The sequence below is a fragment of the Protopterus annectens genome, chromosome 2.part2, assembly GCF_019279795.1.
Source record: "Protopterus annectens isolate FY-2018-M chromosome 2.part2, PAN1.0, whole genome shotgun sequence".
Taxonomy (NCBI): domain Eukaryota; kingdom Metazoa; phylum Chordata; order Ceratodontiformes; family Protopteridae; genus Protopterus; species Protopterus annectens.
The window spans coordinates 177182230-177207307 of NC_056730.1; positions in this window are offsets into that span (position 1 = coordinate 177182230).

The following is a 25078-nucleotide window of genomic DNA, read 5'->3' on the forward strand; positions in this document are numbered from 1 at the left end:
GAGGGCAGCACCAAGGATCAAATGGTGGAAATTGAAAAAGGGTAATTGTGAGGTAGAGTTCAGGGAAGATTTAAGACAGGCACTGGGTGGCAGTGAAGAGTTACTGAATAGCTGGGTAACTACAGCAGAGCTAGTAAGGGAGATGGCTAGAATGGTGCTTGGTGTGACATCTGGAAAGAAGGAGGACAAGGAGACCTGGTGGAGGAATGAGGATGTACAGTAGAGTATACAGAGAAAGAGGTTGGCGATGAAGAAGTGGGAATGTCAGAGAGATGAAGAAAGTAGACAGGAGTATAAGGAGATGAGGTGTATGGCAAAGAGAGAGGTGGCGAAGGCTAAGGATAAGGCGCATAGAGAGTTGTATGAAAGGTTGGATACTAAGGAGGGAGAAAAGGACCTGTACTGATTGGCTAGACAGGGGGACCGAGCTAGTAAAGATGCGCAGCAGGTAAGGGTGATAAAGGATAATGATGGAAACATACTCACAAGTGAGGAGAATGTGTTGAGCAGATAGAAAGAGTACTTTGAGGGGCTGATGAATGAAGAGAATGAGAGAGAGAGAAGGTTGGATGATGCGTGGATAGTGAATCATGAAGTGCAGTGGATTAGCAAGTAGGAAGGAAGGATAGCTATGAAGAGGATGAAGAATGGAAAGGCTGTTGGCCCAGATGACATACCTGTGGAAGCATGGAGGTGTTTAGGTGAAATGGCAGTGAAGATTTTAACTAGATTGTTTAATGAAATCTTGGAAAGTGAGAGGATGCCTGAGGAATAAAGAAAAAGTGTTTTGGTATAGATTTTTAATAATAAGGGTGATGTGCAGAGCTGTAGTAATTACAGAGGGATTAAATTGATCAGTCACAGCATGAAGTTTTGGGAAAGAGTAGTGGAAGCTAGGTTAAGAAGGGAGGTGATGATTAGTGATCAGCAATATGGTTTCATGCCGGGAAAGAGCACCACAGATGTGATGTTTGCTCTGAGAGTGTTGATGGAGAAATACAGAGAAGGTCAGAAGGAGTTGCATTGTGTCTTTGTGGACTTAGAGAAAGCATATGACAGGGTGCCTAGAGAGCAGTTGTGGTATTGTATGAGGAAGTCTGGAGAGTCAGAGAAGTATGTAAGAGTGATACAGAATATGTACGAGGGTAGTGTGACAGCAGTGAAGTCTGCAGTGGCAGTGATGGATGCGTTTAAGGTAGAGGTGGGATTACATCAAGGATCAGCTCTGAGCCCTTTCTTATTTGCAATGGTGATGGACAGATTGACAGATGAGATCAGACAGGAGTCCCTGTGGACTATGATGTTTGCAGATGACATTGTGATCTGTAGTGAGAGTAGGGAACAGGTGGAGGAGACCCTGGAGAGGTGGAGATATGCTCTAGAGAGAAGAGGAATGAAGGTCAGCAGGACTAAGACAGAATATATGTGTGTGAATGAGAGGGAGGATAGAGGAATGGTGAGGATGCAGGGAGTAGAGGTGGCAAAGGTGGATGAGTTTAAATACTTGGGATCAACAGTTCAGAGTAATGGTGAGTGTGGAAGAGAGGTGAAAAAGAAAGTACAGGCAGGATGGAGTGGGTGGAGAAGAGTGTCAGGAGTGATTTGTGACAGATGAGTACCAGTAAGAGTGAAAGGGAAGGTCTACAAGAGGGTAGTGAGACCAGCTATGTTATATGGGTTGGAGATAGTGGCATTGACAAAACAGCAGGAGTCAGAGCTGGACGTGGCAGAGTTAAAGATGTTACTATTTGCACTGGGTGTGACGAGGGTGACAGGATTAGGAATAAATATATTAGAGGGTCAGCCCAGGTTGGAAGGTTTGGAGACGAAGCCAGAGAGGCAAGATTATGTTGGTTTGGACATGTGCTGAAGAGGGATGCAGAGTATATTGGGAAAAAGATGCTAAGGATGAAGCTGCCAGGTAACAGGAAAAGAGGAAGGCTCAAGATAAGGTTTATGGATGTGGTGAGAGAGGACATGCAGGTGGTTGGTGTGACAGAGCAAGATGCAAAGGACAGGAAGAAATGGAAACAGATGATCCACTGTGGTAACCCCTAAAGGGAGCAGCCGAAAGAAGAAGAAGGTCTGGTTTCCTCCCACATTTCAAAGACATGCAGTAGGTGGATTTGACACTCTAAACTGGCCATAGGTGGGATGTGGAAGAACTACTGTGGCAGGGATAGCCACCTGGTGTAAACCCTGGCTCTAGATGATTGCCACTGTTGAAGTGACACCCTGACCCCATGTGCAAAAATGGGAAAAAGGGGTTGTGGATGGAGGGTAAAAAGGCTTTTTACAAAGAACAGCTTTGCAAGTTTCAGTTCCTGGCAAAGTTACTCCTCCCATCTTCCCTTCCTTCAATAAGCTGGAGTCTCATACTTGGGTGTATTCAACTAATTAGTCAACTTTGCATGACAAAAGGCATTAAAAAAACCACAGCCTGGTGTGCCACTGAGACTGTTCCCTCATATGTCTCCTTACTTCTAAACAGCATTTCCCAAAAAATTATTTCTGGAAAAAAGTACACACATCAATCCAGGGTTTAGGCCAGTCTGTCCATTTCTTAAAATATTAAGGATGCCACCCGTCCTGTTATCAGCGGGACACTCACCAGTGTAGCTACTTCATCCCATTGTAAATCATTGTAAAGCAGTGGGATTTTAAAAGTCCCATAGGTTCATAGGTTCATACTAGGCTATCTGCCATAGGGCATTTACAAGCCTAGCCACTTTTCAATCTCGCCAAATTGCCATTAAATGCTGCAAATACTTCCAGTTTTTCCACAGCAATTTGGTTACTTTACTAACCCGGACATGCAGGCAGAGTTGTTCCCTGTTAGGTCCAGGTGTTTTAAATTGTGCAGCAATTGGCTGCAGCTCATGAAGGGGGTGGGGATGGGGGCAGGAAGAGCCCTACAGATCATGGGTTTAGAGCGGTTTGTTTTTACCGCTTCTACCGCCACTAACAAAACTAAGACTGAGGTTTATCTTTTTTTTTTTCTAACAGCCAAGCCATCCATCCATCCATCCATCCATCCATCCATTCATCCATCCATCCATCCATCCTTCCATCCATCCATTCTTCTAGCCATCCATTCTAGCAGCCAGCTAGCTATCCAGCAGCCAGCCAGCTAGCCATAACTCTCAACTGCCCATATTTTTGCAGAATGTTCATATTTTTGTCTTGTTCTTCATGAATGTTTTGTTTTCTGGAAAATCAATGATAAATCACTGAGGAGTGAAGTCAGAAAATAATGACAGTTATTTGACTTTCAGACTTCATACCCTTCAGAAAAGTAGTGCTAATGCAAAGCTTGTCATTCTACTAACTTTCCAAGTTTGTAACAGCTATATTTAAAAGTTGTCCCTATTTTTGGGCCTTTGTCCTTGCATTATGTATGTCTCTGTCCAGACTGCTTGCTCTAAGAGGTTGAGAGATATGCAACTAGCTACCCCAGCAGCCAGCCAGACAGACCGCTAGCAACTCCAGCAGCCAGCTAGCTACTCCAGCAGCCTGCCAGCCAGCTAGCCACTCCAGCAACAAGCCAGCCATACAGCCACTCCAGCAGCCAGCCATTCAGTCTCTTCAGCACCAGCCAGCCACCCACTCCAGCAGCCAACCAGCCAGCTATCCATTCCAGCAGCCAGCCAGCCAGCTATCCACTCCAGCAGCCAGCCAGCTAGCTACTCCAGCAGGGAAGCCAGCCAGCCCAACAAAGACTGTGATTTTAGTGGTGAGTAAGTACAAATCGTATTTTATGACTCTAGCCTTTTAAAAATGGGAATATTGTGTTTTATTTCAATTTTTAATTGTTTAATGTTTAGAGGTAAATGGGTGCACCGTAAAGTATTTAAATCTGTGTAGTGGTTATTTTGAGATTTGCATGTAGTAGTTTTTAAAGGTACAAAAAGTATGTACATATGTGTTATATAAATATATATATTTAACATTTGTTGACTGGAAAAGTCCCACTAGGATCAAGACTATTTTCAGCAGAGGACTAGGGAAAAATGGTCCAGATGCATGTCTTTAGAATGTGGGAGGAAACTGGAGCAAACCCATACAAATGCATATTTTTAGCAGTGGCCCAGGGAGAAAACTCCAGCCACATGTCTTTGGAATGTGGGAGAAAAAAACCCACAAGAATGCAGACTTCACACAGAAGGCACCCCAGCTGAGAAATGAAACAGAGAACCTGCTGCTATAAGGCAGCAACGTTAACCACTGCACCACCATTATATGTACGTACATGTATACAATTTAATCTATAGTTATTGTGGTTGTTTTGGGATGATTTGGAAGATGTAGTTTTTAAAGGTTAAAATGTATGTACAGAAGTTTTATTTTTTTATTTCTGTTGGATAAATTTGGTGTACTTGATATACCTCTAATGTTATTTTGGCTGTTATAGGGTACTTTGAGTTTACAAATGGAAATGTTTTGGGACAGCTTGCACTTTTTGGGTGGAAATGTGTTATTGTATTATTTTAATGCTGTCTTCAAGAAGTTAAGATGTACTACTTTAGGTATATTTTTATAGTGGTTATTTGGTGATCACTTGCAAGAACTACTTTTAAAAATGAAAACGTATGTATTTGCATGTAGAGGCTTGTAGATTGGTGATAACTTGCAAGAACTACTTTTAAAAGTGAAAACATGTATGTATTTGCATGTAGAGGTTTGTAGATTAGTACGAGGCTAACTGCCCTTGTAAGCTATTTTAAACCTACCCATGGGAGAATCAAACCCTGGACTCTCTGTCTGTAAGGTAAATACCTTAACCATTATGCCAACCTCCCATCCACTGCTTATTTTTTGAGGGGACATATTCATAGGTAAATGTAGTGCATAGCTTGGTTTTATAAGTGGAAGTGTGTGTTTTTTATTTTTAATGCTGTCTTTATAATAAGTTTAAAATGTACTGCTTTGAGTATAGGGTGAATATGGCAGTGCTGCTGTTAGGCCTGTTCTTTATTGCATCATTGTGCTGCGTAAAGTAGTGCTATAGGTTTATTTCTATCAGAATAGTCATGGTTAGTGTAATATGTAGAATTCAAGAGGTTTTTTTTTTTTTTTTACTATTTTTAAATAAATATAATTGTCTGTTTAATAATAAATAGTGGGCAGGATTCACAAAGCCTCCGTGTAAGAGTTACAAGGCTTACACAGAGGCTGCAGTTAAACGGTGTGATGTCAGCATGTCATGCATATGCATGAGGGCATGCTGAATCACACCTAAGGCTTACACGGTCCGTGGAAGACAGTAGGGGGTGTGTCCGTAGGCCGAGCCCTGCAAACGGACACTCCCCCAGAAGAGTAAAAGTCCAGAAAGTAAACCCCCACGACAGAGCCCGTGTAAATGTGAATAAATACAACACAACACATGCCCCCACAGACTACGAACATAAAATGTACACATGAACATCTTATAATTTTTTTTTAAATTGTAAAGATGTTTGCCCATGAGTGCCCTCATTTGCTCGGGCGTGCCTGTAGCTTAGCCACAGTTAGCAGTCAGTGGAAAAGCATATAAGAACTAAATATGCAAAGTAAGCCAAGAAGCAATAGCGTAGCGGTAGAGATGTCGGCTGAAGAGCAGGCAGTCATGGTTCGAGCCCCCCCAACATCAATTTTTATTTTTAGTGAAATAAGCACAAAACAAGTCCCTGACATATATGTACACATATAAAATTATATTTTATGTAAAATGTAATGAAATGGGCCATATATTTTGAAGAAATGTGAGATAACAAAATAATAAAAAATGTCAGATGTGCCTATAGCTGAGCTACAGTTTAACAAGTTGAGTGCATCTGCCCATAGGTGAGCAGTGGTTTAACAGGTGTAAAATGAGTGCCCGTGGGTGAGCAGTTGTTTGACATGCTGAAACTGTGTGCCCATGGCTGAGTTGAGCGTAATATGCATGCTGACAGCCAAATGACGCATAAACCAGCGTAACCCGTTTGCGCAGAGCTGCGCGCCGCGCCAACAAGCTAACCGATGGGCAACGTTGAGCAAGCTGTAACAAAACTGCCTTTACACAGACACACCTCCTAGCCTGTGTAGACAGTCATAAAACATAAAAAGCAGTGGCCAGATTCAAACCCAGGATACCATGCACCATAGTCAAGGTACTGAACCACTAAGCCATGACAGTTGCACTTAGAAATGCAGTAATAGCATATATATAGGAATGAATAGAAAGAGGAGCATGACAAAGCAGGTTTTATGAAGCTGATACAATTCCAAAATGGCCAATCACAGATAAGTGCGGGAAAAACGGCATATATAAGCCCCATAGGCGGAAATACACAGCATAACCGATTGTAGAACCGACTTGCAGCCAGAATGTCAGGTGTAGATGAGGGTAGTTGCTTTCGAGCACAGAGGTGAGGTGTTGAGGAGTCCAAATATATGGTTTGGCTCCTTGTCCACAATCATGAGGCCCAACTCATGCAGGGCCAGGTCCTGTGGGGAGCATATAGGGCTGAGGCGTAGGACCGGTTGGCTCATGATCTCACCAGTGCCACAGGGATACCAAGGACTGGTGAGCAGGTTCATCACCACCATGTGGACCTGAAGAGACAGAAGCAAGACCAACTGAACCGTTGGATCCAGGAGGCCCGGCAAATGCCCAACGCCCCACTACTGAGTAAGTTACATATAATTATTTATGTAAGAAATTAACCTAGCTGATATTATGGAGATGTGTATTCCAATATTACTTTATTTATATTACAGCTGCAGGTGTCCGTTCTGCGAACCGTAGAGCCTATGGCGATAGGCTGGCACGGTTGCGCCACCAGGCAGGTCAGTAATCCTCTCCCTGTAACTGTAAATAAATATATAAGTATGACAGTTACCAAAAGAGTGCAGTGTAGTCACTAATTAATAAAATGTGCAAGTAACAGTGTAACAGGGTTTGCAAGTATTGCTTGATTACAAAAGTGTGATGCAGTCTGTAATCCAAACAGAAAAATGAAACATGTCTGAAATAAAGATGTCCCACCTGTAACCTGCAGCAGGCTGAAGAGTACAGCTGCAGAAGCTGAGTAAAACACGTGTGAAATATATCCCTGTTGAAATACAGAAACATGACAGAAGTGAGACTGTTGGAAAGGATTGTTATAACTACAGGTAAAACATGTCAATAAAGCCTAGAATTAAGTACCATCCTGAATTGTAAAAATAAAACAAGTGAGAGAGTGTGAGAAAGAGTTATGAATCCACCAATAAAGTAGTAATAACTCCTGAATAAAGTATACTGCAGTCAGTACAGAATGAAATGAATGTGACAAGCAGAACCAAACAGTAACATGTGTTGAAAATGTTACCGCAGCTGGAATGTGTATCCCAAAATCTGGATATGTTGCTCTCAGTCTGCAATATGCAGATAGTATGGTTGTCTGAAATACCAAACATCCACAGTTGTCTATAGCTATATAAAGCAAATGTAGCAGGATGATGTAGCTGAACAGAGCCAGATATGAATGTGTATGAATAAAAATGAAAATGTATATTGATGTAGCAGTAACATTCCTATCACCAACTTGAAGTAGTTATCACATAGGAAACTGTAGGCAGAACTGTAATGTGTATATATCTGCAGCTATTAGAAATGTACAGCATATGTATTGGTATTTGAAGTTGTTAATTAAATTTTCTTCACCCTACCCTATAACCACATATAATCCATTCCACGTGAAATTGGTATGTGCAATCACAATTAACACCCCTGGACATTTGTCCTGTTGGTTCATACATATTTGCATGTATGTTGATGCATCTGCCCTGTTCATACATACAAACCTGATGGCCTGTTGCCATCAATCAACCCTGCATGTTGTTGGACTGTGTATTGCTGTTCAAAATATGCATGTTTTATGCTTGCTGTTCAATGGTTTGAATATCTGGGTGTTTGGTTAATGGGAATACTAATGCATGCTGTTACAACTAATTGTGAATGGTATTGTACGTTACTAACCCAAACTGTCATGACATAATGCAAAACATAGGACGACAGGAAAGGCGGGTTCCAGCGGACCCACCTCTCCCTCCTCAGCTGGCGAGTGCACCTGGCAGTAGTGCCCAGGCCGGACCCTCCTCCGGTGGCCCTGTGCCACCTGCGGGTGGAAGCGCTGCAGGGGATGGGGCTCGTCCCCCTCTGCAAGTGTGGCCGGAGGAGAACATCCACTCACCCTCCATAGTGTCCGGACTGTGGTGCGTAGAGAGATCTGGGAAGCTGTTCTTGGGCCCCTACGCCAGCTTGAGGCACAGGTGGCACAACTAACGGGTGTGCCTGCTGCCCGGCCTACACAGCCCCCAGCACAGCCCCGTCCTGGGCCGTGAAGGCACAGTGGCAACTGCCCATGGGTGGGGATATCAGTTCCACTGTTGCCATCTGTGGGCTCATGGGCTCTAGATATCCAAACATCCGTCCCCTTCAATTGTGTAACCCCCCTACATGTGTCATACATCGCCCCTGTATGCGTCTTGTTTGTCTTGCCTGTTAACCTACCCAACCTACCTCCCCAGCTATACCAACTTCCCGTACCTGACATACCACTCTCACCTGAAAAAAAAAAGGGCACTCTGTACCTACAAAACAATTACGCCCCATACATAGCTGCCCATTTCGTACACATGTCTGCTGGACATGGAAACTGTCAATTACAATTGGCTGTACAACAAGTATTATTGTTGTCCTTACACCTCTCTCAGGGGTGGAAGGTTTCAAATGTCACACCTAATTACAAACATATGCACAGCTGTTGCTGATGAAGAAATGGGCAGCTATGGGCCTTACCTACATCCCTCCTGCAAAACCCGAGCTTGTTTCCCTACTGTCTTACCCTCTTTGTGACTCCTTTTTCACCACTTTCCTGTCTCCCCATTTTCATTTCTTTCAAAGAAAATAGTGTGGGTGTGCGCAAGAGTAAGCACTTTTAAGCAGTTGTAAGCAGGTGTGTGCGGAGCTGAACGCCAGTGCGCATGCGTGAGCTCCGCACAAACCAGCACTAACCCGGTTATAACTGCTTAAAAGTGCCTTAGTCACTCTGAATGACAAGGCCTGTAGTCTGCTCAAAAGCAAAATAAAATCCCACTGTCAGTCCCGAACCCAGGAAACAGTAGTCTGCATGACTTACCACTAAGCTATGACTGTTATATAAGAACATTGTGCTACAATAAATATATCATGTAATAGTAGGAATGAATGTAAAGGGAATATAGGATGTGTAGTACACAAAGCATGTCATGTATATTTACTGTCAAAAGTATTGGATTTCTATAATAGTAGTGTGTGAACAGAAACAGCCATGCTAGCTGGTAGCTAGTAGGTAATAATGTCACTGTAGCACCTTGCAAGCCACACACATACTCACAGCAGGATAATCACTGCCCATACCCCACAACCTCTTACAGGAACACATCCGGATTAAGTAATACAGAATGTGGAGCAAAGGACCAAAAACAGGGACACATTCCAAATAATGCTCCAACAAACTTAGACAGTTGAGAGAGTAACAGGTTCTGCATTTTGTTGGATGTTTGGAAGGGTATGAAGTCTGAAACTGAAATGTTTGTCACTATAGTCTGACTTGAGCCCAGAGTGATTTGCCAGAAAAAGCTGTTTATGAGATATGGACCAAAATATGAGGCAAAAATGTGGACAACCTGCAAATATCTGTACACCTGAGAGGTCTGACACTGCCATATTTGAATAGTTAAGAGCCTAGACATAGCAACAGTGACTGAGTTACAGGGATGCCCCACAAACTCCCTGTGAAATGTACAAACAGTAGGCAGAAAGGTGTTACAACACATGCAATGGTAACTATGAAGTACTGAAAGTATGCACCACTTGCATGTCGGAAATAGTGTAGTAATACATATGCTCATGCTAACCCACAGTCACAACTGCAGAATACCAGGCAATTTAATGGGTGTACCCCACTGATATGTACCATTCCATGAGGCAGATAAAAGATGCACCTGAGAGTCTCTGGGGCCTGCTCAGCAGCATACTCAAATATCCTAATAGATGTCAAGGCCCACACCATGGCCAGACCACACTGCATGCAGTAACACCCCAGCAGATATAGCAAGCATTCCAAGGTGTGAATGTACATGGAAAATAGGAAAGCTACAGCAGCACACTACAGTCAGGACACCTAGCAGGCATACAAGTAATGAATGTAAAGGGCAAATATTTAAGCCATAGCAACAAAGTGCAAGAGCCGCTGCTATACACCAGTTACACCACATGTCCCACAAGAAAGCACACCCACCCACATTAACAGTAGTAGTAGTCTTAGGTGTCAGTGTACATACACACTTAGTACAGGAAACTGGAGAAATGACTGGAGAAATGTTAATCTACAACACAGCCAGAAATATGAGAGAGATACTAACCTTTACACTCACAGAACAGTGTCCACAGCATACCAGCATGGTCCCTGCCCTTAAACTCTGAAAGGGCTACGCCTATCTCACATACCTTTTTATAGCACTGTCCTGGAATCACAGTGAGAACTGCAATCAGTGCACAACTGGCTGCATGCAATTAGCAAATGCTGGCTAACAATTGGTGCAGAGGCCATCACATGGACATATGCAGATACCTACAAAAGCATGCTGTACTCCCAGTCCACACATGCAATACTTTCATTGCACCCTGTGGAGGTAGGGAGAGACAGAGAGAGAGAGAGAGAGAGAAAAAAAAAACATACACAAACCAAACCAGTCATCAAAACCCACTCGAAAACTGACAACTGACAACTGGAGCAGCAGGACAACAAACCAAACGGCAACCCAAGCAACTGTGACAAACACAGGTAATGTAAAGTAATACTTTAAAAATCTACATACTGTGAACCCTCCATATGTGTCATTGGTCTGTATCCATATGTATATTAAAATGTGCATAGGGCAGGGGACATACAGCAACTATCAGTGAAGGCTGTACATACATATGTATGTGAGGGCATCTATGTGCACATATCAATGTAGGTTGAATGTAGGTTGTAGTGCAATGTACAAAGTAGGTTTCACAGTTATGTATGTTTAGCAGTATGTTAGTGTGTGTATACAGTTTTGTAAACAAACATGTTGATATACCTATCTATCATATGCATACGTATGTATCTCAATATATGTATGTATATATATATATATATATATATATATATATATATATATACATACATAGAGAGGGATGTAGGAATACATAGACAGATGTAGATAGATAGAATATGTAGAAACATATATATGTAATACACACATACAGATATAGATATATATAGATGCATATACATAGACAGACAGATCTGACTATCTACAGATATGACTGTATATGACAATCTCACACTCCCCCTGTCCCACCCCCTCTGTCACTCTCACCCCCTCTCTGTCACACCCCCCTCTCTCCATATCTATAGCAATATATGTACATCGATATATATATGTGTATATGTATACAGACATATATATATATATATATATATATATATATATATATATATATATATATATATACATATATATATATATATATATATATATATATATATATATATATATATATATATATATAGAGAGAGAGAGAGAGATGTATATATATTCTGAGTGAGGCACATGTGTACAGATGTATTGCAACAGGTGCCTGGTGACAAAGGCATGGAGTGAACACCAGTGTTGAAACTGGAGTACCATACCCCATTTCAAATCACCTACACCAGTAACCACCAGATATGTGATTGGCTGCCCACCACTGTATGTGTCAGGGGTGAACAGGGTCATAAATGTGTACAATAGTCCCCCCAATGATAGTCACAGTGGCACACTATTCCTGGAATACCTGCACATGGTATGTGTCAGCAGACATGGTGTGTCAGCTATGGACATGTAGGTCAGTGTACCCCTCCACACCACACAATGGCTGCCATGGTACATACCTCACATGACAGCTACAGATATGGAAAAGGACACAGTGACATGTACGACACTGTGACAATGCACTCAAACACATTACCAATGCACAGTGACTGACAACACCACAGAGTACACACATACTACCCACATAGAGGTTACCACTCCTGGATTTACATACTTAAGTCACACCCATGACAGATGTCCAACAACCATAGTAACACCTCACATCATCCACAACCTAAATGACTGCTGTGTGTTGTCTGTGACACCGCAGTAGAGAGCACATGGCGGAGGTACAGGTTCCTACCCACAGATAAGACATACCCTGCAATAAACCACACAGCATTAAGAAGCAAGACTCCCCATGAGTACATGTCACACATACCCCTGCTGAATGTTAGTCAGATAGGTAATATGCCATATGAGTCACCCTGTGTAACTGTTTGACAGGAGCAGGTACCATCACATCACATGTGTCACAATGGTCAGGGTAGCAGAACAGTATGCTGCTGTAGTCCCAGGGGCAATAGCATATTGTATTGTATTGTATTGTAATGTATTGTATTGTGTTGTATTGTATTGGTATGTAGAGGTGCCTCCTTCGTGGAGTGGAACCACTGCTGCTGTACGCCAGTGTACAGGTACATATCCTGCAGTCAGGCTAGTGCTACATAGCACTTCTATATGTGTGTTTAGCTCCTCTTGGAGTTCATGTATCATGCAACCAGGGATACCATCAGGTCCCATTGATGCTGTGTTTTCTGCTTTTCTGAGGGCGGCTCTCACCTGGACATCTGTGATGACAGGGAGGTTACAGTCAGCTGGGATAAGTATGTCTTAGTTTGGGGGAGAGGGAGGGGGGAAGCTTGCACTGAGCCTGTCGGCCACAATGTTGACAATATCTGTGGGTTCAGTGAATTATTTGTTGTTGTGTACGAACTATGAGCATATTGGAGGGTTTCTGACCAGGTTTCTAACATAACTGAAGAAGGCCTTGTGGTTATCTGTAGTGTCCCCGATGATTTCCCTCTCAAAGTTGCCCATGGATGTTTGTATGAGAGAAAATAGCTCCTTACTAGTGCTGATCAGACATGCCTTCCCATTATGGAATTATGCTCTGTCTTGCAGTAGCTTCCATCTTTTGTTATGCAATCTGTCTATGGCTGGGGTCCACCAGACAGGATGCTTTCCCTTTGTGGAGAGTGTCTTGGTCTTATATGGGATTGCATGATCCATGCATTCTCGGAGATGTCCGTAGAAATCATTTGTGAAGGAGTCAGCACTGTGGGTCGTGTCTTCCACTGGCCCAGTGGGCTTAAAGGATACCATGTCAGTGTTACGAAGTGTAAAGTTTGCATTTGAAATGTTATTCACTGTAGTCGTTTGTGCTGGTGGTGGAGGTGGGATATGTATATCCAGGGCAATTAGTTTGTGGTCAGCTCACAGTAGTTGATGATGTACCCCATACAGTACCTCGATACAAACCCTCAGAGTGAGGAGGTGCTTTGGACCTGAATCAGTGTTCTGACTGCTGGGGTTTGGTAGTATGTCGTATGGAGTGTGCCAGGTACTGTTGCACAGTTGTTGGCTGAGCACTGATACCTGGCCATTTACATGTGTATCCACCAATAGACAGACAGATACTATATATGTGAGATATGTTGTATCACAACAGTCGAGTAGCATGTGTAGTATGTGTGCCAAATTCTGCTGACATATTTTACTGATATCATGTTATTTCCTTTTTCAGGACCATGGCTCACCAGCGCAATCCAGCGTACTCTGCAGCTGAGGATGAGGAAATACACCAGAGCCTGGTGCGGGATTATGCAATACTCTTTTCCCGCACCAGCCAGAATCAGCAGGAGAGGGCTGCACTGTGGCAAGACCTGGTCCATCGGGTAAATGACATAGGCACGCATAATAGGACATATGAGCAGGTACGACATCACTGCAGTGATTTAATCAGAAATGTCCGTCAGCATGCGTCGGATACCCACAGGCAACAGGTTGTCACCGGTGGTGGGGTGGATACACATCCCCCACTCACCAGACTGGAGGGACTACTCATAAGTGTTGTGGCTCCAGCCCGCCAACAACAACAACAGCAGCAGACCTGCATTATGATGGAGGCTGGAGCCACACAGCGGCAAGACTACGAGCGTACAGGTAATATGCCATATGTATAGTTGACTGTTGTGTACACTGGTAGTTAATGCATGTGTGAGGTGTGTCCTTGGTTTGTAGCTGTCATCATAGTATTTAATGTGCAAGTGTGATATTCTCAATATCAGCAGCTGACCTGTGAAAGGCAACTGCTGTACTACTGATCTGTATCATACTCAGTAACAATGGCACAGTTGTGCCCACTGACATTAATTTCCTCACTTCTGCAGGTCCCTCCGGTGTAACAGCAATGCAGCCTATCCATGCTGGTGAGTGTGTATTAACAATACCTTTAATAGTCTTGATAGTAATAATAATATTAGGCTCACTTAGTAGTGCTCTGTGTATGCATGCAGGTGTGTCTGTCTGTGTGTTGATATCTCACATACTGAGTAGTGTGCAAGTGTGCAACTGTGTGCAACTGTGTGCAAGTGTGCATGTGTGCATGTGTGCACCTGTGCATGTGTGCATGTGTGCATGTGTGCACCTGTGCATGTGTGCACGTGTGCATGTGTGCATGTGTGCATGTGTGCATGTGTGCATGTGTGCATCACTGGTAACATTGTGTAGACATTGTAAACTGTGTTTCCTGTTTCACTCCCACAGGTTCGGGTGCTGCTCTAGTGTCATGCATCAGGGAACCTGAATCAGGTGCCACGGGTACTGATAATGATGACATTTGTGTAATGGCACAGGAAGGTATGCCAGGGTCCGTCATTGGTCAGCCAATTGACAGTACACAGCTGTCAACCCCATCAATGCGCACAGTCATCCTTCCAATACACCCTTTGTCACCAATGTCCCTAGGTGATGGACAGGATACAGTGGGCATTGACCAGGGTAATGTGGTATCTGTGGCACATGCTTCCCCACACAGCAGCCATGGGCATGGCCCTGAGATGGTACCACACAGACAGATGTCAAGGGGTTCTCGTGGGAGCATCCGTGGGCGTACTGCCCCTGTCAGACGTGCCCACAGAGGTCTTACAACCTCAGCTATGTTTTGGGCTGTCATGCAGGCACAGTCACGTATGGAACGGTACACCAGGCAGGGTCTGAGGGAGCTGACCGCATGTCGCACAGCCATGACTGACAGTATGCATGACATTGCGGCTGCCATCCGTAATTTCACCGATGTCATAGACAGACGTTGTGGGGACATATTAGATCAGTTCCACAACTACATGTCCATGAGCCAGGGCAATGCTGGACGGTTGAGGCGTCGACGTGGGCGTATGCCAGCAACAGCAACAGCTGGCAGTCGTTGCAGATGACAGCAGGGCCGCGGCCGCCCCCATAGTGCCAGCAGCAGCCCCAGCAATGCTAGGTCTGTGCTGTCATCAGACCGCCCCAGGAGACCACGTGCACGTGGCTCTGGACAGGCCCGACAGGGATCTGTGTCCAGTCAATGAACACCTGCTTCTGATGACAGTACCCAGTCTGGATTGGTACCGGATACGGTCCGTAGCACCCCTGCAAGGCACAGGTACCATTTCCGTGGGCAGAGACACTGATCTGTATGACCTGGCAGGTACAGTCTGTGGCTGTCCACAAACACCAGTATATGGCAGCCATGAGGTGGAACTGTGTGCATCCATACACACATGCGAATTGACAACACCTAGGGCTACCACATACACGCACACTGCATCAACATTGCCCCACCTTGTACTGCTGTCCCTCACCAACACACATACACATACATGTCAATTGGTGGCATCAGTGGCAGACTCAGGCATACCAAGTTCACACCCTGTGCATATGATGAAACTGTGCCACCTCCTGCAATCTGTAACATCAGTGCAGGTACAGGTTAACATGCTGCTGATGCACAGGGTGACTACATAGATGTGTAGTAATAGTATCATGTTGTTAACAGTACTGTGTGCTGATATAATTGTGGGTATATCCCAGCATGCCTGATGTAGTAAGGGTATGATTGTCTTGTACTGTTGTCTACACCCATGGTAAGTACCATAGTGTATCATCTGCACATGTTGGCATACTGGTGGTAATGATGTAAACAGAAGGTTACATACATAGGTAGCACAGGGGATAAGGTAATGAAAGTATTGATACGCAACGATGGACATGTAAACTGCAAGTGGCATGTTGCCCACACTGGACTCTGCAATGCGGATGTTTGAGGATGTTGATATGTGTGCAGTACTACACGACTGGTACAGGACACACAAGAGCACCCTAGCATTGCAAGCTCACATCTCATACCATGCTAGACAGCCCCAACACACAAAACTAACTTTCACAGGAGGGAGAGTCTCCATAAATGTCAGGGATACTGTGGTGGCAGGACAGGTAGCATACAGCCTACTAAGTATGGAACCACTGAGTGAAGGCTCAGTGTCTGTTATTTGACATGTGTATTACTGCAGGTATGAGCACCTGGGTTTCCATCCAGTTATTGTACATCCTGACGGTACATGGTCTGTACACTTGTGTGCGCTGAGACTGGACCCTAGCCATCTGACCTGTGTATTTCCATGTACATGTGTATAGTGCCTGCATATTTGCACTGTTACCTACTGGAAGTGGTACAGCTTGTTTGTTGTACAATGGACTAAATGCAGCCCTGCTTACTGTAGCTTTGTTTGCATGCATGTTTGCTTGCAGTTACCCTGGAACACTGATCCCACCTGCAATGCAGATTTACAGAGCTTCTGTGGACTCCTAGTGACATCTGCATAGCTTACTATATGTATGTCCATGTCTCACTTGACAGAACGTCACTGTTTGTCCTGTTCACATGTATGTTACCTGTGACACATTGCATATGACTTACCTGGCATTTGACCATGTGAGCAGTCATATATGCCAGTGCTAACTAATCACAGGCACTACACCCTCACATACTCACCTTCTGTACCTTGTTCCACATTGGCCCTATGTGCTGTTAATCACCATGGTAATCACAATACTATGGTAGCATGTGCAAAGGTCACTTGTCAGTCACCTCTATGGTACAGTTGTGGAATATGTGGGTCATGTGGCAATGTCACAGCTGCCACATGTACACAGTCAACCCTCTCCCTTACACATGGACATACAACACATGTATGAGATGCAACCACATAGCCAAACTGGGGACTAAGCACTCTGAACCCAGTACTGGCATAACCTGTCAGGTGGCATGAAATACTACAGTGACTACAATACCAGTCTGATGTAGACCTACACTGACAGCAATCCAAACACATGAACACACTGGGCCATTTGTGGAGCCTCAGAATAGCATCCTGCCTGAGCAGCAGACACCTCTGCAGCTGGCACACAGGCATACGTTAAGCCGGAACACAGCACTTGCAACACATAGCACACAAATCCTGTGTGCCAAACAGTCACAGCCTGTACAGCTAGACAACACACCTGCTACAGTTGTGTTAGGTACCTTTATTGTCCAGTACAGTGAGGTCCCACTCACCAGGCTGGACAAGGTGAAGGTCACTGTGATATGCCCGTGGGGCACTATGGTCCACCACATAACATAAGCATACAGGTCAGTCAGAGGCATGGACACATATGACTCAGTCATTGTCCATGCCACTATGGCTGACCTGTGATGTACCTCCCTGGACTACATGATAGGGAACATAGAAGGGCTCTCTGAGCATGTGGCACAGGCTGGTATGACCCCGACCTTGGTTGGCATCATACCCTCACCAGGAATGCTGAAGTATTACTGAATGCTGATGAATTACTGTAGCTACAACACCCTAGCTGAAAGGTTCCTAGCATGTAGTCACTGCATTGCTATGGAACAACTTGTTACCACTCCCACAACAGGTGAAAACATGCAGCACCTGTTCATCAACAATATGTAGACTATATGCCCCAGACCAGATGTGTATCCCTCGCTGCTAGGATGATACCATATACAACTCACACTGTATATACACATACCACATGCAGCACCTGCACAGAAGACCACAGTCATAATGTTATCCAGTACAAATACCATGCATTCACATGTGGCAGGCGTCAGACATGGGAACTATTGAAGGTCACAGGTACATATGTGTATTTGGCACACACATACATCATCTGTGTCCATTGCCATTACTGGTTTAATCGATGTCATGCATTATTGTGAACAACAACCCACACACATGGGCATTCTGTGTGACAAAAACACACGTGGCATGTGTGGAATTCAAAGCCATAACTAACTGTGCTATGACAGTAGTGAGAGACACAGTAGCAGAGCGTGCTATTTGCATTACTGGGAGATTTGCCCTCTTCTGCTGTACTTGTAGGGTGCTGACATCATCTCTGTGTAGAGATTGGAATATGCACCAGCTGGTGTGTTGTACTGGTTACCAAAAGGGTCAGTTCTCTCACACATGTAATTGCACACACACCAACCCCGCTCACCCACACACAAACACACACACACACTGAGCATTTGGTGTTTAGAAAAGGGAATGTGCATCTTGTAGTGTGTTCTCCTAGTTGCCAAAAGGGACATTTCTCTCACACAGAATTGCACACACACCAACCCCGCTCACCCACACACACACATGCACACACACACACACACACACACACACACACACACACACACGCACACACACTGAGCATTTGCAGGATTCAAACCCCTACCTAACTATATTATGACACTTGAGGAAGACGCATTAGCAGAGTGCACTATCCGAATTACTGGGCATCTGTTCTGCACCTGCAATAATTATAGTGTGCTGACATCATTATTTCTACAGAGGTATGTACATCTAGTACTACCTGTCAGGTGGGGGATAGCATATATATGCATTTGCAGCCACCTACTTCAGGGTCAGATATGCACATCAGCACTGGCAGGTTATGTTCTATACCATGCTTCGTGACCACAGGACCTGTAACACACAACACAACCAGTTTGGACCACCCCTCCCACATCCAGGACACACACTTTGCTTCCCTGGGAACAGTGCCAAGATATGCAGGTGTTCACATACACCATTCCAGTTGTTAACGTCAGGTACAGGTATATTGTGTGTGGGAACTATTCAGGCCTCTACAACATTACCCTACAGCCACTACAATTTGTGAGTCCATGTGCTATGGCAGAACCACTCACCACAGCCACAAGGGGAAATACATATTGCACCTGACCATCTGCAACATGGATACTCACTGTTCCACACCAGAGGTAGACCACCATTGTTGATATCTGGCCATACCCACCTTTCCCTGGACATCCATATCCCATCCCAACCCCCAGGCAAGGTTGTCACTGCAAACAAAGTGTATTTATCAAAAGCAGACTTTACACTTGTGAAGACTGGGGTGGAAGACTTCAAAGGACCCATACTGGGGGAAGTATACAGGCCACTCTGCATAATCCTTGACAACTGCATTCTATGAGCATGTGGGAGGTTTGAATTGATCATGCTATCCCAAATGTACCCATGACTCCTCCACAACAGGACACCTGTCAGGTGTACACCAGCCATATATGAGCTGTCCAACAGACAGAGTGAGCTAATACATTGCAGAGCAGTAGCCCACAGAGGGAGGACATCTCTGAACAGTACTGGCACGACACTTCAATCCCTCATAATCATCATGACAAAGTGTTGACAGTGAAATTGTCCAGACACTGCAGATAAGGCTCCTCTCGGTCTGTTATTGATGCCCACTTACTGTTAGAGGTCCTCACCAACCCTCTTCCAGCACACACCAACAACATGGATGTGGCTTAGCAAATTCAACCCCTGGGATCTCCACTGTGTCCCTGCTTGATGGAGGCACAGCACACTAGCCTCACTCGGTGCCTTATGTGACCTACTTTACAGTGGCACAGCAGCCTACTGTACTGGGGAGGCAGACGCCAAGCACACTCTGGCTAAGCTGTCATTCCCTAGGGAAAACAGCCTAGTGTTGACCTCTACACCCATATGTTTAATTGTCAGATGCACAATATTTGTTGCTGATAGACTGTTTGCAGGTCTTTATTGCCATAGCATTCCCTGTTTCTATGAACAACTTGTGTATCTGTGGAAGATGTTTGAATATGAGAGGGATCCACTATATCACTTATGTATCTGTAGTCATTTAACTGTGTGCACTGGGCAGATTGCTGTAATGTGGTTGGTTCCTGGAATAACACGTACAAATACCAGATATGTGTGGTCAACTGCTAAACTGAGATTTGGCCTAAGTGTGTGAGCATGCCCAGTTCAGGCTTTCCATGGCATGTTGTCTGACATATGTCTCATTTATCAAAGTGTGTGAGCATGCCCAGTGTGAGCTTTCCATATGTTGAACTCTGCAGCCCACCACATTTGTGGATGAGTGTGAACTTCAACAATATCTTACGTTTATGGTTGTGTGTTGTGTGTCATGTTGTGTACTTACTGTCCAACTGCTTTGTGTCTGAACACAACAGGGATTATACTGTGCCTGCAGGGTTTGCATGGGATACTTTGCATACAGTTGTCAACATCCTTTCATACTGACCTAACACTGTAGAACCGTATAGTGTACTGGTTCAGTACTTTCACTGTGGTGGACAGTATCCTGGGCTTTAGTCCTATCACTGCTTTACATTTTCATAGTGAGCACAACAGACTGGTTAGGGGCCAGTTGCGCACATCTAACCATGTTGCATTATGTTCAGATATGAACTACTTAAACCAGGCTTGTCCAACATTGGTAGTGTATTCCACAACATAGGTGTACATTGGCAAATACTAGCGATGTGCCCTAGGCCATTTCTAATGCTAGTCGGAGAGTGTGTTTGTCCTTCAACACACATTGTAACTGGAGTTTGCCATGACATATGTCATGGTTAGTATACTGTGCCTCCGTCTACCCATGACATAACAGTGATACCCAGGGTAAACCTACCATCTCCCATCCACTCATCAAGATTCCTCTTGAGGAGAGTCGATGGGTGACTCTCTGGCTAGCCTGTACTGGGAGTTTACTCAAGAGTGGGGGTGGCTTCTGTGTTATGGATCATTCAGTACAGCTTGTCCTATGTATGTCAGTGCTGGGGTTCAGGTCTCTCATGTGCATAGCTCACTGCCATTCAGATTGTACAAGGTGCAGCATGTTCATTGATTCCAGCTTGGACATGGCTTTATACATCAGGCACAGCTTGCCTCTGGGTGGGCAGTATGGCAGTGTGTGGAGCTGCAGTTTGTTTAATCAGGCAACACATGGCATCTGTTCAAGCTCTTTGATACTCCTGGTGAGGTACTTTTGGGGACTTTCCAGTTGATGGAGGTGTCTTCTGAGGTACATCCCACAGGGGCTATTGTAGTCAATTGTAACGCTGATGAAGGATGACTGCAGAGCCACAATGACCTCCCCTGATCTAGATCTGACAACCTTCATGATTAGGTGGGTATATGGTATGTTTCTGTAACCACTACAGCCACATGCTTGTCCAATGCAGGATATCTATCAACTTGTGTCCCCAGGTCTCTTATTACATGTTAAGTACTTAATGGGTTAACACCTATGTGGTAATTGGTGGGCACTTACTGTATATCCACAGGGGTTGACTATACACTTTTCTGCAATTAGCTTGCTAACATGGCTATGGTACCAGTTGTCTGTTTCTATGTGGCCCTTTTGTGGGATGCTTGTGTCAGCTGGAGGGTCAGATATGGTGGCCAGTTTGTAGTCCTCTGCAAACTTGTTCAGACACAGTCCTTCCATGTTGGCCTGTACCTATGGGACATATATACCAAACGAGGGAGGTCCCAGGACCAAGCCTTGTGGGATGCCAGTTATATCTGGTTTGTAGTCTGACATGGCTGCAGCATTTCTGACCATGTCAGTTCTGTCCTCGGTCTGGTTTGCAACCCCTCTACTAACATAGGGGTTTATATTTAAGTTGGTGAGCTTATCTATAATGAACACGTGGGGTATTGTATGGAAGCCTTTGCAAGGTCCAGCTACGCTGTGTGGACCACATTCCCCTCATCAATGACCTTAATGACTGTTTCAAATGAGTCAAACATATTTAAGGGGCAGGATCTGCACTTAAGAAAGCCACACTGGGTAGGGTCCAGTGTCAGTAGGTCCCCAATATCTTTATGTCTGCGGTACATGCTGATCCTTTCCATAGCTTTGCAGACCAAGCTTGTCAGGATTCTGGAGTGGTAGTTTGCAGTATCCATTCAGGCAACACCTTTGTTGAGAAGGACCACTGTTGTTGTACACTGCTCTTTGGGTACATATCCTGTGGTAAGGCTGACATTGAGCAGTAGTGTTATTTGGCATTCCATTCTTCTTGGAGTCCATGTTGGACTCAGCCCAGGACACCATCTCATACCATTGATGCTGTGTGTTTTGCTTTGTAGATGCTGGCTGTTACCTCAGCATCTGCAATGTCAGGGGGTCAGCACTCTGCTGGAATAGATATTTTGCATTTTTGGGGGGGCGGGGGTTGCACTGCACCTGTCAGGTTGGATGTTGGCAATATGTGTGTTTGTTTGGTATGTTGTTTGTAATATTTGAGTGATTCAGAGCATATCTGTGAATTCCCAACAAGGTTCCTACCATCAGTTAAGAAAGCCCTGTGATTATCCTTAGTGTCCTGTACAATTTGTATCTTCATAGGTTCATAGTTTCATACTAGGCTATCCGCCCTAGGGCATTTATAAGCCTAGCCAGAGTGTGTGTGGCTTTCACCACCCCTTGCTATGTGAATATTATGGCCATTTATGATTTACTTTACTGTGCCTCTGTCTGGATGTGACACAGTGAAGACCCCCAGTGTACATCTACGATCATCCATCCACTTGGCAAGATTCCTGTTGAAGAGAGTCAGTGAGGGGCTCTGCCTAACATGGAGTGGGATTCTGTTCCAGGGTGTAGGGAGCCTCTGGGTTATGTATCTGTCCCTCCAGCACATCCTATTTCATTATGTGTTATGGTTGACATCTCTCACTCTCACAGCTCCGATGGATTTGGGTTTTCTGGGGTGGAGCATGTCCATTACTCCTGTGTTGGACATGGCCTTGTACAACAGGCATACAACGCCTCTGTGTAGGCAGTATGTGACTGCATTCAGCTGGGGTGTCTACAGCCAGGCAGCATATGACATATATTTGAGACCCTTTATCCTCTTGGTGAGGTACCTTTGAGGTCTTTCTAACTGCTGCAGGTGTCGGGTAAGGTATATCCCAAATGAGGCATTGTACTAGATTATGGGTCTGATAAGAGAACAGTATAGGGGCACAATGACCTCTGTTGACATAGATGTGAATCCTTTCATGATACGGTGTCCAATATAGACAGTCTTCCTAGCCACGTTGGCAATGTGAGTGTCACATAACAGGTTACTGTCCACTTGTGTCCCTAGGTCTCTGATTACTCCTTCCATACATAATGGATTACCACCTATGTGGTAATTTGTGAGTACCTTGTTTGGTATTTGGTGAGACATTCATACTGTCCAGTGTCTTCAGGATGGCTGGGTGGGGTTCCTGTGTGTGAGAGTGTGGTCTGTAGCATGCAACAGACTGTACAGCAGTTTTGCCTATGGTTAGTTGCACATGGGTGGCCTCCGATGCTTCGTGCATTGTCAGTTACCTGGACGTGTGGGTGTCTGTGCTGAATATGGATACTCCCCCTCCTTTTATGTTTTGGTCCAGGTTTTGGGGCCATAACGCATGATATGAAGTATAACCTGGTAGTGCTGGTTTGCTGTCAGGAGCCTTGCTGCAGGTTTCTGTCACTGCATGGACATCAATGTTCTCCATACTGGGGAGGGCCTCGGGAGCATGCATATTGAGGTTTACACATCTGGCATTGGTCAGCATTACCCTTATGTTTCTTTCCACTTATGTTTTCTAGGGTGGTGGGTTAGTCTTTTCAGCCTTGCCTACAAAAGGCTCTATGGAGGTGGCAAGAGCCTTTATCCAATATCCAGACGCCCAGGGGTAACAGGTGCAAGCCATCCCTGGAACAGCAGCGTGGCTTGTCAAGCATGACATCCCAAGCAGACAGACATTGGATCCCCTTGGAATGACACCAGTAATTGTGCCACTTGTTAAAGCTGATCATTCTGTGTTTGTACTGTGGCATCATTCTTGGTGAGGGTAGGATGCTGCACATGGTCAGTGTCATACCGGCCTGGACTACATAATCAGAGAGCTCATCGATGTCTCTTTTCATGTAGTCCGGGGAGGTACATCTCAGGTCATTCACGCCAGCATGGACAATGACTGCATCATATTTCTACTTGCTTTGGGGTGACCTGTGTACTTCTGTTATGTGGCATATTGTAGCAGCCTACAGGCAGCTTACTGTACCCTTTCCCTTGTTCAGTCTGGTGAGCGGGACAGCAGTGTGTCTGACTATGGAGTCACCTATTACAACTGTATCAGACGTGTTGTTTCTCCTTCTGGCCTGTGACTGTTTGGCACACCAGCTTTGTGTACTATGTGTTGCATGTGCTATGTTTGGAGGTAGTGGTTGCTTGGGTGTCTGCTTTGGAGGCCTCTGTTGATGTGGTGTGTTTGTAATTAGGGCCTCCGGGAATGTTTTTCTGTGTTTATGTCTTTGGTTTGCAGTTGTGATAGGTCTATGTGAGACTGGGTTTGTGGTGTGTGTGTTTACCTTCTCCTCCTGACTAGTTTTGACAGTACTGAGTTGAGAGAGCTCAACCTCCGGTTTGGATAAATTGTTGCATCTCTCACATATATTTATATTTCTTGGGGGGAGGTGAGGGTTGTCTGTGTACTTGGGGCAGGTGTAACATTGCCTCAAGATTCACAGATTCAACTTGTTGTAGCTGGCCTTAGTGGATTGTATGTGTGGACATATTTTATTGCCATACTACTGATCAGTGATTACTTCCCTTTTTATGTTTGCTCTATCATGTAGTAGCTTCCTCATTCTCTTGCATGGTTTGGTAATGGCTGGAGTCCACCATGCCAGATGCCTGCATGTATGGCATTGTGTCTTGGTTTTATTTGGGATTGCATAATCCAAGCATTCTTGGCAG